Source organism: Saimiri boliviensis, chromosome 20, assembly GCF_048565385.1.
Source record: "Saimiri boliviensis isolate mSaiBol1 chromosome 20, mSaiBol1.pri, whole genome shotgun sequence".
In the NCBI taxonomy this organism is placed as follows: Eukaryota; Metazoa; Chordata; class Mammalia; order Primates; family Cebidae; genus Saimiri; species Saimiri boliviensis.
In genome coordinates, this window is record NC_133468.1 from 10,507,600 (window position 1) to 10,522,285 (window position 14,686).

The following is a 14,686-nucleotide window of genomic DNA, read 5'->3' on the forward strand; positions in this document are numbered from 1 at the left end:
GGCCCAGACACTTGCTCCTTTTAATGTACCTTATCTTTTTACCAGAAAAGGGAGAGGTTTTGACCTGAGCTGTGCAAGTGAGGCGCGTCCCCCTCTGAGAGGGCATTGGATGCCACATGCTTTCAGTGCCAAAGTCCCTTTTGAGAATGGCCTCACTCTGTACTAACAAGTTCCAGAGACACCACCAGGCTACTAACGGCAGGAACAGCATGAACAGCGCACTCCTAGACAACAGCTGAAGACGGAACTGTGACCACAAAGGGAAAAGCAGGTAAGTCAGACTCCTCAAAATTAAAAACCTTAGCACATCAAAGGGCACTATCAGCAATGAAAAGGCAACCATAAAACGGGAGAAAATACTTGCCAATCATGTCTCTGACAAGGGATTGATATGCAGAATATATGAGGTACTCCTACAACTCAACACAATTGCTTATAGACTGATTTAAAAACGGGCAAAGGACTTGAATAGACATTTCTCCAAGGAGGATATGCAGATGGCCAGTAAGCACATGGCAAGGTGATCAGCATCACCAGCCATTAGGGAAATGCAAAGCAAAACCACATGGAGATTGCATTCTACACCCATCAGAATGGCTACCGTCAAAAGAAAGAGAGAAGGCGAACAAGCAGAGGAAGGAAGGAAGGAAGGAAGGAAGGAAGGAAGGAAGGAAGGAAGGAAGGAAGGAACAGAGGGAGGAAGGGAGGGAGGAGGACAGGAGGGGAAAAGGGAAGGAGGGAGAGAGGGAGGGAGGGAGGGAAGGAGGGAGGGGAGTGCTCTGCCCGTTCCCATCTCCCATAGGCAGAGGGTTTGCCCCACAGAGAGGAACTCCCCTGCAGTTCCAGGTCTTGCATGCATGGGACCGAGAGGACCCTCAACGCCTCATTCCTCAGCAGCAATAGGGAAGCCCTCAGGCTACAGGTGAGAGGTGGGCAGCCTGGGCACGAGACCCAGTCTCAGGTGGTACTTGCGTGCATTTGGACAGCGCTTACAGAGGGGCACTCCCTGCAGCCATGGCCGTGGTGACCTGAAGACGGATGAGGCGTATGGGACATCTACATGCACGTCATCTGTGTCCACTTTCAACCTCCCACGCCTTTGATATTAGATCTGTTGTTGTGTTTATTTGCAGTGACTTTGCGGGCAGATGGGCCAGGACCACTGGAGAGGAGGGAGAAGAGCAGACCATCACAGCAGAAACCAGAGCTTCCTGCGAGACGAAGAAAAGGCCAGGGGCCTGTAAGAATTCTTCCTTGTTTGGGAAGCAACTTGATTGGGTCCTAGAAAAATGGGGTCAAGGGAGAGATATAACCAGTTAAAAGATGCTTTCCCCTAGATTCTGAGATTATGCACCTGTACCCAAGTGCCAGGCTGCGCTCCAGGCATCCTCGGAACAGCTCTACCCAGTGCTCAACACAGCAAGCAGGAGATGTCCTTCCCCCAGGGCGAAGTGTTCGCCCCCAGACAGAATGAGCTCCTCCCCCAGCCCAGCTTCCTAAAGCAGTTTGCAGTGAGACTCTCCCCAACCCCGATGTCACCCTGTCCCCACCAGCCACACATGGACCTGGCCAGACGCTTGACCTTTTAGGTTTTTATCCTTAAATGAGGATGAAAAGCTTTTCTCAGGCAGACTTGTGAGTAAATGGGGGACGTGCTGTGTGCAAAAACACTGAGCCCATGCCCAGCACATGCAAATCAGCCAAATGAATTCAAAACTCGCTGGTGGAGGCGGCAATCACAGTTCAAGCCGCGTCCCACCTCCACCCTCTACCACGTCTCCTCACTGCTTATGCTGTCATTTATTGTGTTTTTTATTATGATGATGATTTTTTTGCCCATGACAAAGCCCACAGAAGACCCTGAGACCACATGCCCGTATTTTATATTTTTCTTTAAGTTCGTGTTAATGGACTTACTGCTTTTACTCTAATTCTTGAGAGGTTTGGAGGTTCCGGCAGGGGAGCGCAGCTACTCATTCACCCTTGACCAAAGACCGGTCCTCCTCTGTCGGAGATGGTCGTCCTCCTTGACAAAGCACGCAGCTTCGGGAGGGACACACATGGAGCAGTGAGGGAGGAAGGGGACACCCGCCTCGCCAGCCAGATCAGCCAAATCAACACTGGTGATCCATGGGGTGACGTATGTCACAGCCAGATCGCCTTCACTTCCTCACTCACCTAATTCTAAACAGAAATATCAGTGAAATCACAGCTTTGTTATGCCGGCTTTATATCCCAAAGGCATCTGAAAAGAAGTATAAAGCGGTCGAAAGTCAAATGTCTTCTGTGAGTCACCTGAAATTATCTCTCACAGCCCAGGAGCTTGTGAATCATGTCCTGGGCGTTGCTGCCTCAGCGTCGCTTCCAGCTGTGTGGCCACGGCCATAGGCAGGCTGCCACAAGCCAGGCGCATTGCCCTTCAACGACTTTGACTTCTGGCCTTGACCTAGACAGGCAGGGCAACTCCCTGGGCAGTGCATCCCCGTATTTGTGCTGTGACCGCCAGCTTTCCCCTCAAAGGATTCAGGTTCGAGAGAGGCAATTCTCTGCTGGGGCCAGCATCCTTCAACCTTCCCAACCCCGGACCACAGGGCAAGGCTCCGCAGCTTGCAGAAGCACTGCCTGGACTGAACCAGCGAAAGAGGCCAGCCGAGATCTCAGCTGCAGCGCCGGACGCTGGCCAGCCTGGTCACCGTCTCCTGGTCGGGCTCCACTGCCTCTGCCAGGCCAGACACTAGCTTTCTCTCGCCCTCCACCTGTTCTCCACACTTCAATTTATTTTTATTTTATTTTACTTTTTAGTGTTGCTGAATTAAGCAGGATCTCCACGGTGTTTCGGAAACACAAATCTGTCCCCTCGATGCCCTCATTCAAACCTCCATCATGCCTTCCAGCCACTAGAGCCAAGACCATAAACTAGTTTTGTTTGAAATGACCACGATCTATGTGATCTTTACAAATATTTATGTAACAGCTGTAAAGGTTACACCGGGAGCTCAGAAAATGGCCTCCTGCTCCTCCCCGGCATAGCCAGCAGGGCTGGAGGAGTCGGGCTCTGTGCTGGTCCCAACGGACTTCTGTTTTGTCCTGCATTGTCTTGGTTCCAGGTGGCCTGCAGCCCATGGGACTCACACTGCTGTATGGAGCTGCAGGCTGCCCGTGGGACCGAGCCCTTCCCTGAGGCCTCTGAGTGGCGGCTCTCTCAACCGCCCCTGAGTTCCTCCCCTATATAAACTGCTACATTTACAGATCCAGTAAATCTCAGAAACTTCTGAGAAATTGGGCTCTCTGGCTAAGGAGGGATGCATGTTCCCCTGTGGGAGCAAGTGGAGAAGTTCCGTAGCTGCTTGACCTGAGGTATCTTCATCCAGTTCACCATAGTCCCCACCACTCCCTATTGTTCTCTGATAAAATGGTGGCGGTGCCAATTTAAAAAAAAAAAAAAATGGCAGGGTGCCATAATTACAGAATCTCAGTACTTTGGGAGGCGAGTCAGGCAGATCACAAGGTCAAGAGATCAAGAACATCCTGGTCAACATGGTGAAACCCCGTCTCTACTAAAAATACACAAATTAGCTGGGCATGGTGGCACACACCTGTAATCCTACTTGGGAGGCTGAGGCAGGAGAATTGTTTGGACCCAGGAGGCAAAGGTTGCAGTGAGCCGAGATCGCGCCACTACACTCCAGCCTGGCAACAAAGCGAAACTCCGTCTCAAAAAAAAAAAAAAAAAAAAAAAAAAAAAAAATATATATATATATATATATATATATATATATATATATATTTTTAGAGACAAGGTCTTGCTCTGTCACCCAGGCTAGAGTGTATTGACATGATCTAGCTCATTCTAGCTTTGAACTCCTGGGCTCAAACAATCCTCTCCCCTCAGTAGCTGGGACTACAGGTGCATACCACTGACCCCAGTTAGTAGTTTTTTTTTTATAGCAGAGTTTAGAACAGAGAAAGATTTCTATATCCATGTCTTGGAGAATTAAAGATAGATGAAGAGGGTCCTATGTTTCAAAAAGAACAGGAAAGAGTATATTTCTTGGTGAAAAGAAACATCCAGCCAGCTGCGTGCCCCGCCTGGCCCCTATAGCCCTTTAATTTGCCACCCCTGATCTGGGATGAAATCTAAATTCCTCTGCATGGTATAATGAAGTTGTATGATGCAAATGTTAGGATAATGTTAGGCAGCTACAACAAAAAGACCCAAACTAGAATAACCTAAACAAATGAGAAGTTTCTATCTAATTCATGTAAAATTTTCTCTGAGGTATGGCTTGATGGTGTTGGGAATCCAGGCTCTTCCTATCTTCTGAAATTCATTCTTAACATGCAGCAGCCATGTCTCTAACAGAACCACTGAGTAAAGAGTAATTTTTAAAAATACAGCAGCCACTTCCTGGTCTCAGATGGCTCCCCCATCCCAGAAAGGGAAGGGGAGCACTCTCGTTCCTTTAAGGGCACAATCCAGAACGTTCACACATCTCATTATCTGAAACAGTCACCTTGCCATACCTACCTAGTTGCAAGGGAGGCTGGAAGATGCAGGGTTAAGCTGGTATTCATGTTAATGCCCATCGGGAAATTCAGTTACTCTATCTGGAGGAGAAAAGGAACAGCCTCTGTCACATGACAAGCCCTTTCCTCCAGCATCATCTCCCACCTGCTGCCTCCAGAAGTTTACTCTCTGGCAGCACTTAACCACATGTAGTTTCCCGGCAGCCACAATCATCTCACCCAGCACCTTGGCACGGGCTGCTCCCTCTGTTGGGAATGCCCTTTCCAGCCTCACTCTCTGTAAGTCCTCTTCGTCCCTCAAGTCTCAGGTCAAGGGATGCCACTTCCATCATGCCTCTGCCACCCGCCCCAGCTGAGCCCAGCATTCCCTCTCAAGGGCTTGTTTTATACTCAGTGAGAGCTCAGACTCTAGGGCCAGACTGCTGAGGCTGCGTTCTGCTCTTACAGAGCCTTGTGACTTAGGGCCAGCTACTAACTTATTCGGACCTCAGTGCTCTCATTTGTAAAATGAGAGTATTAGGACTTACATCACAGGGTTGCTAAGCCAAATAAGAAAAAGAGCCAGGTGCAGTGGCTCATGCCTATAGTCCTAGCACTTTGGGAGGCCAAGGTGGGTGGATCACCTGAGGTCAGGAGTTCGAGACCAGCCTGACCAACATGGTGAAACCCCGTCTCTACTAAAAATACAAAAATTAGCCAGATGTCATGGCCCTTGACTGTGATTCCAGCTACTTAGGAAGCTAAGGTAAGAGAATCATTTGAACCAGGGAAGTGGAGGTTGCAGTGAGCCTAGGTCATACTACTGTACTCCAGCCTGGGCAACAGAACAAGACTCCATCTCAAAAAAAAAAAAAAAGGAAAAGAAGCAAGTCTCTGGCACATAGTAGGTACTCAGTAGCCATTAGCCATTATCATCATTATTATTATCTGTTGAGGGTTTTTTCTGTGGCCAGCCCCGTGCCAAGGACAAGGAATCCAGCAATCGGTAAGGGTCCCATTGGAGCTCACACTATGGAGCAGATGTGTGGTAGATTCATTTATCATTGCAATATATTCATTGCATCCCCCCAGCCCACCCCCTTGGCGCTGGGCTTGGCCCTGTGACTTGCCTTGGCCACAGGATGTTGGCAATAACATGGCAGCAGAGGCTGGGGCAGCACCTGCACAGCTGGGCTGTGCTCCTGCATTTCTGCCATATCCAGAGACGAGCAAGCCCAGGCTGGGCCACTGGTTCTAGGAGGCGGGGAGAGACCTAGGGAGTGAAGCCAGCCAGCCGAGATCAACCCTTTCCCAGTCGATACACAGCTGGCTGACAAAAGCCACAGAGCGAATGTAGTTCTTATTGCTGTGTGCCTCTGTGGTTCTTATTTTTATTTTTTTGAGACTGAGTCTGGTTCTATTGCCCGGGCTGGAGTGCAATGGTGCAATCTCGGTTCAAGCGATTCTCCTGCCTCAGCCTCCCGAGTAGCTGGAATTTTACAGGTGCACACCACCATGCCTGGCTAATTTTTGTACTTTTAGTAGAGATAGGGTTTCACCATGTTGGCCAGGCTGGTCTTGAACTCCTGACCTCAAATGGTCTGCCTGCCTTGGGCTCCCAAAGTGCTGGGATTATAGGCATGAGCCACAGCACCCAGCCACCTCTGTGGTTCTTCAGTTGTTAGGCAGCATTACTGTGGCCATAGCTGGCGACACAGAGAGAAGGAATCATCAACAGGCAAGTGTAACCTGACGTGGCAAATGCTGTCACGGCAGTAGCAACAACTAGAGGAACCGGGACATGTGCCAGGCAGTCTGCCTTTAGAACTCAAGCTTTCAGACTCTGCGGCCTCTCTCTCCTCCCTCTCTCCTTCCTCCCACCCCTCCTCCCCACACGCAATGCTCAGTAAACACTTAGTGAATGATATGGCCCCAGCAGTGATTTTCCCACTGGAGCTCAAGGACCACCTCTAAGTGGTGTCACCCAGGGCTCGTCAGCCTTCCCTGGTTACTGTAACTTGTCCTCATTCCTTAATCTATACCAAAGGCCCTGAAGGCTGTGGCCACCCAGGTGTCTCTCCACCCGGGCTGGGCTGTTCCCACCCCTAAATGCCACACAGCCCAGCAGTCCCCGCCCTCTTATCTCTAGTGCAGCCCTGGGGTGGGAGGATTGGCCACATCCTACAGCCACAAAGCCAGCAGGGCCCAGCTGACCAGTCCTGGAGCAAGAAGCCCTGGGAGGAGAAAAAGGGACCTGATGTGTGAGTAAGCCAAGGGGAAAGGGGTGCAGCACGGTCCTCTTCTGGAAGAGATCGTGAGACAGTGGAGAAAACCCTGGCTTTAGCGCCTTCTGACCCAGGTTGTTAGCCCAGCTCTGCCATTATGAAGCCAACTTGTTCCACCTCTCGGAGCTTTGATATCCTTGACTGTAAAAGGGGATAACAAAGACCGCCAAGCCCTGTGGTTGGAAGCATAAAATGTTAGAGTCCCAACAAATATCAGCTCCCGTCCCCACTTGCCTGTGGGTCTCAACTTCAAGCAGGGAAGTGGACCTAAGGCCTCCAAAGCGGAGATTCCTCCCAGGCAGGTGTGGCATTGGAGGTCGCAAACAGAGTGATCAGAGCACAGGCTTTGGACTCAGACAGCCCTGGGCTCTGCTCACCAGATGCATGACCTTGGCCCGGACACCTCACTGCTGAGCACCGGCTCTGTTTCCGTCTCCCTGGGATAACAGAGGTCCTCCCGAGTGGAGCTGCGAGCGGTGGACGCTGGGACACAGAAGCACCCATTGAATGGGAGCTGGTAAAGGATATGGGTTTGCATAATGTGGTTTGAACAGAAAGATATGACATGTCTGCTGTGTGTGCCCCTCCTTGCCAGGGGACTTGCCAAGTGCACACATCGCCCTGCTGTCACTGTCCCTGGACTCCAGAAAAAAAAAGGTGCAGAGGCGAGGTGGGCCTGGACAGGGCCGGGTTAAAAGCCTCGTTCCGTTGGATTTGCCCACCACACAGCTGGAAAGGAGGGGCGGGGCCCGCGCTGCCCGCTTTCATGTTGTTCTATATTTACCACCCGTCGGTCTGTCTGTCTGGTGGGTGTGCGTTGATCCCTGCCCAGCGCCTCCCTGGCTCCCAGGGGCGCCGTTATCACTGTACGTGAACGCTTTATCTCCCTGCAAGGCCCACGAGGCATTTTGCTTTCAGGTCTAAACCTCCACCAGTCCAATTTCAAACGCTTTCTATGTGACAGCCAGTGGCTGCAGCCCGCTTTCTGGTCTCACTGACTTCAGTTTCTGACCCTCCGCATCGGCTCAAAGGGAGCTTTCTGAAACCTTTCTCCCTCTGACAACTCACTCTGCATTCACACGTACAGTGTTTATTGGAACATTGTGCTGGGTGCTGGGGATATAGGAGCTAATGCTTCCTAGAGATGATAGTGAAAAAAATAGTGACCTGTGGTCATGAGTGCCACCATGTGTAAAGAGACGCAGAGGAACAATTAAAGGCGGTGGCACTTTTAAATGAGGCAATAAATTGATGGTATAGCTGGTGCATTGGGGGCTCCCACAAGCCACCCATGCGGGGCAGTGGGGAGTGCCACTGGTAACCTGGCGAACCCCCAGGCTCAGTTCTCACCCTTTTCCCGTTGACTGGGAAGTCTTTTGATCGGCATCCTGGGAGCAGACCTTTGTCTTAGGGGGAACTTGTGTTAGCCAAGCTACGTTATGAGTTGAATTATGTTCCCCGTAAAGATATGTTAAAGTCCTAACCCCCAGATGAGGTCATAAGGGTGGGTCCTAATCCAATATGACTGGTCTCCTTTTAAAAAGCGTAAATTGTGGCTCAGTGGCTCACACCTGCAATCCCAGCACCTTAGGAGGGCGAGGCAGGTGCATCACCTGAGGTCAGGAATTCGAGGCCAGCCTGCCCAACATGGTGAAACCCTGCCTCTACTAAAAATACAAAAATTAGCTTGGCATGGTGGCGAGCACCTGTAATTCCAGCTACTTGGGAGGTTGAGGCAGGAGAATAGCTTGAACCCAGAAAGCAGAGGTTGCAGTGAGCTGAGATCGCACCACTGCACACTCCAGTCTGGGTGACAGAGTGAGACTCGGTCTCATAAAAATAAAATTAAAAAGTGTACATTTGGACACAATGAGTCACACAGAGGGAAGATGACATGAAGACAAAGAGGGAGAAGACAGCCGTGTCATGACAGAGGCAGAGATTGCAGTGACGCATCTACAAACCAAGGAACGCCAAAGATTGCTGCAGCACCAGAAGCCGGGAAAGGCCAGGAAGGGTTCTCCCCCAGAGCCTTCAGAGGAAGCGCAGCCTTCCAGCACCTTGATTCCAGATTTCCAGGCTCCAGAACTGCGAAGCAATAACTTCTCTTATTTTAAGCCACTTCGTTTTTGGTTCTTTGTTATACGCAGCTCTAGGAAACTCACACAAGAGCTCACGGGCTGATGCGGAAAACCTGATGTGACTTATTGCTTGGCTGTGGAAGATGCATCACTCCGTGAACCAAATCGCTCAGCATCAGATCAGTAAATTCTCTCCCTCAACACGAGCCCTATGGGAAGCCAATTCATAGCCACTCATTCATGCGCCATGGACCTACTGAGCAACTACCACTCACAGGATCTGTGTGTTAGGTGCTGGGAGCACATCTGGAGAATGGGAGGCCAGAAAGTAGGCTGGTACAGGCCAGGGACAGAGGTGGCAGGACCAGGGCACTGTGAGCTGTGTGTTCCTGGAGAGTTGTTTGTGGAGGAAACAGGGCCAGAGGCAGGAACTGAGAGGACCCATTCCTTCCTGGTGGAAGGAGCTGGCGGACTCTCAGTGGAGCTTCTGGGCAGCCCTTTCCAATCCTCCCAGGTGGACTGATCCACAGCTTGCTTCTCTAGATGGGCCCAACGCAATGGCTGAAGCTTCTGCTTCATAAACTCCAGGCTTGTTGCAATAGCTGGGCCTCCCCGAGATTGTCCCAGATGAGGCTGGTTGAAGTTGGAGTTGTCCCCAGAACTATTCATTGACATTTAGCAAGGTGTTACTGGTGTAATCCAGGTGTCACAAAGGGCTCATCCCAGGGCCATCTGGTGGGTGTCCTGCTTGCGGGGTGCAGTGCTTTTGCTCCAGGTCCCTCTACTCCCTCACAGTTTTACTGCCAGCCTTACCCAGTTGAAAGCATCAGTGATCTCTGGCTTCCTCGAGTCATTGATGATGTTCCATTTATCTATTGCTGTGTGAGCAACTACCCCAAAAGTAGTGGCATGCATCCTCCACCATGCTCATCTTTTGTAGGTCAAATAGTCAGATGAAGCACAACGTGGAGGGCTTGGGTTTCTACTCCACAATGTCTGCAGCCTCCGCTGGGAAGACCGGAACAGCTCAGGGCTGGAAGCGTCCGGAGGCTGGGCTGAGATGACTCAAAGACTGGACTCAATCGGAGCTGTCAACCGGAACGACTTCTTGCGGCCTCTCCGCATGGCTTGAGCTTCCTCACAGCATGGTGGCCTCAAGGATAGTTGGACTTCTTACATGACAGCACAATTCTCAAAGAGCAAGAATTCCAACAGACCAGGCTGAAGCTGGAGAGCCTTTTATGAGCTAACCTTGGAAGTCACATGGCATCATCTCCGTTGCATTCTGTTGGTCAGAGCAGTCCCAAGTCCTTCTAGAGTCAGGGGCAAGGACTTAAAGTCATGAACATGAATATAGACCTGTACTCCATAGAAGGAATGTCAAAGAATTTGCAACTACACTTTAAAACCACCACAGTAAATTACATATGTAATTACATAGTCATTACACAGTCAATTACTAATAGGAACCCAGATTTCCCTTAGCTCTAGGTTTTGGGAATACACTTCACTTGACTGTCAACACTTGGCTCTTCCATTAAGTACAAGACGAGGTCCAAATCCCTTGCATGAAAACCGAAGTCCTCCCTAGCCTGGTTCCAGCCTGCATTCCAGCATCCCCCTTTGGTCATCTGCGTTTCCCCAAGTTGGCTGAATGCTCTCATGGAAGCATGCCACTGTGGTTCTGAGGACTGCGGCCTTCAGAGGGACACACTTTTTTCTTTTTTTTCTTTTCTTTTTTTTTTTTTTGGTTCTTTTTTTCTTTTTTCCTTTTTTTGAGACAGGGTCTTGCTCTGTCACTCAGGCTGGAGTGCAGTGGCACAACCAGGGCTCACTTCAGCCTCGACTTCCTGGGCTCACGTGAGCCTCCCACCTCAGCCTCCCAAGTAATTGGGTCTATAGACACACACCACCACATCCAGCTAATTTTCAAATTTTTTGTAGAGATGGGGGTCTCACTATGTTGCCCAGGTTGGTCTGAAACTCCTAGACTCAAGTGATCCTACCACTTCAGCCTCCCAAAGTGCTGAGATCACTGGTGGTAGCCACTGCACTGGGCCTAGACAGCCTTTTCTTACCCACCAAAGGTGTTACTGAGGCTGGTGACATCCCATAGACTTCTAGAAGCTCAGAGCTCCCAAAAGGGACACCGCGAACCCATCTGGAGCTCTGGATCTCCAGCCGAAGGATGCTTTCCCTGCGTCCTCCACTAACGACTCAGCCATCTGTCTTCCTTTCCTGAACACTGCTCCACTGGAAGCTGCACAGAGGCCCCATCTGGGGCTTCAAAGCCAGTGGAATGAGTGGCCCTAAGCACAGGAACCAGAGCTGCCTGTGATTCTCTGGAGTTCCCATCCAAATTCATTAACTACTCACAGAGCACAGACAGCTGAGCATTGTCTGCCTGCTGGAAAGGGCCGCCTTTGAAGTCATCAGTGGAGCATTGAATAGGCCCCGAAGCACAGCAGAGACCTGGAGGGGCCGCTCTTTTAGAAGGATCCAGCCCTTGCCGTAAGGGCTGGAGAGACGACCAGAGGGCCATGCTACTGCCAGCAGGGACCTGTGATCCCCACCAAAACAGATGACCAGAGGGATGGCAGGTCCAGACACAAAGCCCCTTCTCAGTTTAGTCAGTTCTTCCCTTCCCCCTCCCTTCATTCATTCATTCACTCATTCATTCAACTGGTATTCACAGAGAGCCCACCTGAGACAGGCTCTGCTGGGCCTGACTCTGGAGGTTACCAGATGACCAGGACAAATTCCCTCCACCCCATCCTCATCCTCCAGATCCTCAGAGCAGCCTGAGTTCATCCTGGCCCTGCCACTCCCCAGCCAAGTCTCCCTGGTATAGTGGGTTGAATGGTGGCCGCCTAAAAGACAGGTCCTCATCAAATCCCTGGAACTTGTGAATAAGCCCTTATATGGAAGAAAAAAAAAATGGTCTTTGTAGATAAAATTCAGTTCAGGATCCTGAGACGAGATCATCATGGATTAGCCAGGCAAGCCCTGACTCCAATGACAAGCATCCCTTATAAGGGACACAGAGGGAGACTTAAGACACACAAAGAAAAAGACCATGTGAAGGTGGAGGCACAGAGTGGAGTGATGTCGCCACGAGCCAAGGGATTCCTAGAATCACCAGACGCTGAAAGAGGCTGGTAGGACTCTCCCCTAAAGCCTTTGGAGGGAGCACGGCCCACATCTTGATCTCCTCCGTGTCTGTAGAAGTATACACTGGTGTTTAAAGCCACCCAGTTTGTGGACATTTGTACTGGCGGCCACAGGAAACAAATACACCAGACCAGCTTCCCCACCTTCCCAAGGTGTGGCGGGAGGCCACCCACTTCCCAGGGTGGCAGGAAGGAGGGAGCAGGCGTGCGTTCAGGGAGGCTCTTGGGGCCCAGCCTGGCAGCTGGTAGGACGTTGGGAAACACTGGCTGTGGTTTGGCTCTGAAGACACTCTCACCCCTACTAAATTTCCAAGTGAGGCCCTGAAATGTGAAGATACAAGACTGGATTCTAATCCTGTTTAGAGGTTTTTAAAGGGGCTGCTTGTGCTAGCTGCCACCTTGGAACCACCCACATTCCATGAGGTGTGGTTTTCAGATCTTTGGTCTCCTGGACAAGAACGAATTCTTTGGGGACTGGCACATCAAATTTACAAACATGTAAGGTCAATAGCACGGGCCTGTGCTTAGGCTTGTGCACCCAAAAGGTATTCAGTGCATCAAGCCTGGGTAAACTGATCCCAGGGTCCAGTTGTAAAGAATTCAGTGCATCAAGCCTGGGTAAACTGATCCCAGGGTCCATTGTAAAGAATTCAGTGCATCAAGCCTGGGTAAACTGATCCCAGGGTTCGTTGTAAAGAATTCAGTGCATCAAGCCTGGGTAAACTGATCCCAGGGTTCATTGTAAAGAATTCAGTGCATCAAGCCTGGGTAAACTGATCCCATGGTCCAGTGGTTAAGAATTCTTATTTTAGTTATAGTCATCTGCAGGAGCTCCTAATGTGTAAGGCTTTTAAAAGACTCTTCATTTGGAAATAATTAGATTCACGGGAAATTTTAAAAAATAGTACATCGGAGTTCATGTACCATTCACCCAGCTTTCCCCAGTGGTGATGTCTTACACAGTCCAACATCAAAAGGAAATTGAGGCTGGGCACAGTGGCGCATGCCTATAGTCCCAGCACTTTGGGAGGCTGAGTCAGGCAGATCACTTGAGGTCAGGAGTTTGAGACCAGCCTGGCCAACGTAGTGAAACCCTGTCCCTACCAAAACTACAAAAAAAATTAGCCAGGCATGGTGGCAGGTCCCTGTGATCCCAGCTACTTAGAAGGCTGAGGCAGGAGAATTGCTTGAATCCAGGAGGCAGAGGTTGCAGTGAGCCAAGATTGCACCATTGCACTCCAGCCTGGGCAACAGAGTGAGACTCCATCTCAAAGAAAAAAAAAAGAAAAAGAAAAAGAAATTACATGGGTTTGATTATGTGAGCTGGATCGCCCACCTGAATCCATTCCCTCCAGGTTTTTCACATGCATTCATATGTGTGACATACTGTGGGGGTCTCACACAGGAATATTCCCCGACACGCCGTCCTGGACCGGTCCCCGACAATACTGTGTGGGAGGATTCTCAAAGTAATATTATCCCGTGGATTACATTTGTGTAGCTACTACCACAATTAAGATCCAGAACAATCCCATTCCTACACAGGAACTCTCCCAAGCTGCCCCTTTACACCCATAGTCCTCTGCACTCCTGTCCCCTGGCAGCCACTACTCTGTTCTTCATCTCAGTAGTTTTGTCATATCAAGAATGTTATAGATGGGCACACATGACATAGAGATAGGAACAGTAAACACTGGGGATTCCAAAAGTGGGAGGCAAGAAGGGGCTAAGGGTTGAAAAGCTGCCTGTGGGGTCCTGTGTTCACCACTTGAGCAACAGGATCATTAGAAGCCCACACCTCAGCATCACACAATGCACCCATGTAACAAACCTGCACATGATGCACCCCCGAATCTAAAATTTTAAAACAACCAATTATTCCAAGTGAAAGAAACCAATCACACAATATTGCGTGTTGTATATTTCCGTTTATATGAAATGTCCAGAATAAGCAAATCTACAGAGAAACTTAATAGATTGTGATTGCCTAGGGATGGGGTGGCTGACAAGGGGATTGAGGGATTAAAGGGTTTCATCTGGAGGTGATGAAAATGCTCCGAAATTGATTGTGGTGACTGTTGTCCAACTCTGTGAATATACCAAAAGCCACAGCATTATACACGATAAATGGGTAAATAGCATGTGGGTATATACATCAGTAAAGCTGCTTCTAAAAGAAGAATGTTATGGACATGGTCGCCAGTGGTATGTAACCACTTGAGATTGGCTTTTCTCACTCAGCATCATTCCCTTACAGTCCGTCTCAGCAGTTGCCCAAAATAATAGGTGGACCCTCCGCATGGCTGAGTAGTATTCCATTGTACGGATGTCCCAGAGTATGTTTAACTATTTACCTGTTTGACATTTGAGTTGTGTCCCTTTTTTGGGGTATTAAAGCTGCTATGGCTGCGTGTGGTGGCTCACACCTGTAATCTCAACACTTTGGGAGGCCAAGGCGGGTGGATTACCTGAGGTTGGGAGTTCGAGACCAGCCTGACCAACATGGAGAAATCCCATCTTTACTAAAAATACAAAATTAACCAGGCTTGGTGGTACATGCCTGTAATTCCACCTACTCGGGAGGCTGAGGCAGGAGAATCACTTGAACCCAGAAAGTTGAGGTTGCAGTGAGCCGAGATTGCAC